Source organism: Oryx dammah, unplaced genomic scaffold (genome assembly GCF_014754425.2).
Source record: "Oryx dammah isolate SB20612 unplaced genomic scaffold, SCBI_Odam_1.1 HiC_scaffold_23, whole genome shotgun sequence".
In the NCBI taxonomy this organism is placed as follows: Eukaryota; Metazoa; Chordata; class Mammalia; order Artiodactyla; family Bovidae; genus Oryx; species Oryx dammah.
Window position 1 is genome coordinate 9,389,481 of NW_024070207.1, and position 500 is coordinate 9,389,980.

Below are 500 nucleotides of genomic sequence, written 5' to 3' on the forward strand. Positions count from 1 at the left end.
TTCAAATAAAAATTTATTAAAGAATTAATGACAAAATATAATAAACATAAATAGTAAAACAACAAACATAAAATTACCAAGAACTCAATCCCTATATAACAGTATGTACATTCTGTTAAACATGGTCTTATCCAGTGTGAACGGCAACTTACGCTTTACTTATTTTTGCTTATCAAAAAATGAAGGATTTTTCTCTGTTTAATGAATAAATCTTTTGTTACTTTATCTAGGCTCTCCATTTAGGAAAGATAATCTTGAAAGTATGCTAATCGTAACTGAAATTGTATCATAATGAAAGTCAGCTATGTTGTCATTAGCTTGCCTTGTTCTGTCGGAAATAATTGTGAAAACTTGAACTCCATCTTAGGATGATTATTTAGTCAACAAGGACTCTTTATTACCATTTTACTCAAGGGGAGTGATTAATGTCTTGTCTTAAAAAGATAATTTAAAATTTTGACATTTCCTTGGCTCCTATGTACCTATTAAGGAATCGTTTA